We start from the raw sequence: 2,500 nt of genomic DNA, 5'->3' as shown, positions 1-2,500 counted from the left end.
CTCCCCGCACCGGGGCGGGCCGCTGCGGAGCGGCCCGCCCGGCCGGCCGGCCGCGCAGGGCGAGGCCTCCGGGCGTTCCGGGCGTGGCGCGCGGCGCCGGGCGGCGCCTTCGGCGGCGCCCCCCCGCCTCTCCCCTCCCCCACCCCCGCGGTGCGGGGGGGGGAGCTCGGGGCGGGGGGCTCCGCCGCCGACGCCGCCTTGGGCGGGCGAGGCCCTTGCCGGGTCGCGTCCCGCGCCGGCGGGCGGCCCGAGCCACGGCTCTCCTCCCGGGCGCAGCGCCGGGCTACTGAGGGAAACCCCGGGCCCCGGGCAGGAGGACGAGGCGGTGGCGGCGGACGTCGGGCGCGCCCCCGCGGGCGGACGCTCCCCCGAGGGCGGCAGCGGGGGAGGCACCCCCGCGGGGCCTGCAGGTCGTTTCCCTCACCCCAGGGCCAGGTACCTAGCGTCCGCGCCTCGGCGGCCCTCCCTCGGCGAGCGCCGGGGGTCGAAGGCCGCGGAGCCGGGCGGCGGTTTAAAGACGCGGGCGGCTCGATGCGACCCGCGGGGCGGCCGGGCGGTGGCGCCTCCAGGGGCGGGAGTCGCTCCCGCAGAGCCCCTGGCTGGGCGCCGCCCGTGCCCGTCGCGCGGGCAGCCGTGCCGGGGAGGGGTCCCGCTGCCCCCCCCTCTCCGCGGTCCGGTCTCGGCGGAGGAGACCGCGGCGCGGTCGGCCGCGGCCGGCCCGCCTGCCTCGAAACGGGTGGACCCCCCCCGGCGGGAGCGCGGGCTCTCCGCCGAGGGGGCGGCGAGCCCCCGCGGCGGGGGCTCGCCCGGCGGCCGCCGGGCCGCCGCGCCCCGCCCCGTCGCAGCGCTGCGGCGCGCTGCGCTCCGCTCCCTCCCCCTCGCCCCCCGGCGAGCGCTCGGCGGTCCCGCGCCGCCGGCCGCCGGCGAGGGCGGCACCCCGGCCGAGCGGCGGCGGCGCCGCTCGGCGTGTCGGCCGGCCGGAGGGCGCCCGCCGCCGGCCGCGGCTGTCCCGGCCCGGGCCCCGCCCGTCGCTTCCCCGCCGCCCTTCCCGGCCGCGCCGGGCGGGCGGGCGCGCGGGCGGGGGCGTCCCACTCCCGGTCTCCGCGTGGAAACGGGGAGAGCGGGCGCCGCCCCCGCCTTAGCGCCGTCCGCCTCGTCGCCTGGCGCGTGCCCGCGGAAGGGGGCCGAGGCGGGGGGCGGCGGCGGCGGCGGTTCCGGGCGGGCGGCCGCGCCGGCGCGGCGGCGGGCGCCGTCCGGCGGGCCGCGGGCGGCGTGCCGCGTCGCCGGCTCGGGCTCCGGCGGTCGCCGCCTCCGGCGCGGCCGGCGGCGGAGCCGCGGAGGCGCCGGCGGGGCGAGCCGCGGGAAGGGGAGCCGGCTGTCGTAGCGCGGCGCAGGTTGTGGGCGGAGGCGCGCGCGCGCGGGGGTCCGGCGGGGCGCCCCGCTGCTGCCGCCCGGCAGCAGCATCCGTTGTCCCGAGCGAGGCGGGCGGGCGGCGCGGCCGGGCGCGTCGCCGCCTCCGTGCGGAGGCCGGGCCGAGCCCGGGCGCCTGGGCCGCCTCCGAAACGCGCAAGGGGCGTCTGCCCGCTGTGGGTCGAGTCGGGAGCGCGGGCTCCCCGCCCTTGCCGTTCGGGGTTTTTTCCCGTTCCCTTTTTCCCTTCCGCTGGGTGTGCTCGTACGGTCAGGCGAGGCGAGGCCTCTCCGCCGCGGCCCGTGGCGCCGCGCCGCGGCCCCCTCCGCGCGGGCGGGGGGGGCGGGCCGGCGGGCGGGCGGGCGGTGGGCCGTCCTCCGAGAGGGGCCGCTGCTGGCGAGCGGTCCCGGCCCCCCCGCGCGCGCGGGGCGGTGCCGAAAGGCAGACAACTCTTAGCGGTGGATCACTCGGCTCGTGCGTCGATGAAGAACGCAGCTAGCTGCGAGAATTAATGTGAATTGCAGGACACATTGATCATCGACACTTCGAACGCACTTGCGGCCCCGGGTTCCTCCCGGGGCTACGCCTGTCTGAGCGTCGCTTGACGATCAATCGCCGGCTGGGCCGCCCCCCCTCCCCCCCCCTCCCCGGGGTGGGGAGGCGGCGGCCGCAGCGGCGCGGCTGGGGTGCCTCGCAGGCCCGCGCGCGGCCTCGGGCCGGGGAAGCGGTTCGCCGCCGCCCGGCGCCGTCGGCCCAAGGGCCTTCGTCCCCCTAAATCGAGACTCGGGGAGCGCTCCGAAGCTCCCCGCTCCCGGAGCGCCCGCTGGGCGGAGCCTCGTCCCGTCGGGGCCGCGCCAGGGTGCGTCGGGCCGGTCGGGCCCGGCGCGGCGGCGGGGAGAGAGAGTGGGGGGGGGAGGCGCGGGCCTCGCCCCCGGCCTCCCGCGCGGGCGGCTGTCTGCGGGTGGGTACCGCGGCGGTACCGTGCCGTGCTGCCGCGCGCGCGCGCGCTGTGCCGGGGACGGGGGTCGTCCCCGTCGCCCCCCCCCCGCCACCGCCTTTCTCCCCGACTCCCCCGCCGCGCCCCGGGCGGCC

At 82.8% G+C, this 2,500-nt stretch overlaps 1 non-coding gene across 1 annotated transcript; it reads left to right on the top strand.

Annotated features, from left to right (window-relative positions):
- Positions 1–1,855: 1,855 nt before the first annotated feature.
- On the top strand, positions 1,856–2,008 carry LOC142077273 (5.8S ribosomal RNA). Its single transcript, XR_012671679.1, has one exon. It is a non-coding gene; the product is annotated as a 5.8S ribosomal RNA (ribosomal RNA).
- The last annotated feature ends 492 nt before the right edge of the window (positions 2,009–2,500 follow it).

The sequence above is a fragment of the Calonectris borealis genome, unplaced genomic scaffold (assembly GCF_964195595.1).
Source record: "Calonectris borealis unplaced genomic scaffold, bCalBor7.hap1.2 HAP1_SCAFFOLD_194, whole genome shotgun sequence".
In the NCBI taxonomy this organism is placed as follows: Eukaryota; Metazoa; Chordata; class Aves; order Procellariiformes; family Procellariidae; genus Calonectris; species Calonectris borealis.
This window is presented reverse-complemented; position numbering and strand designations above follow the sequence as displayed.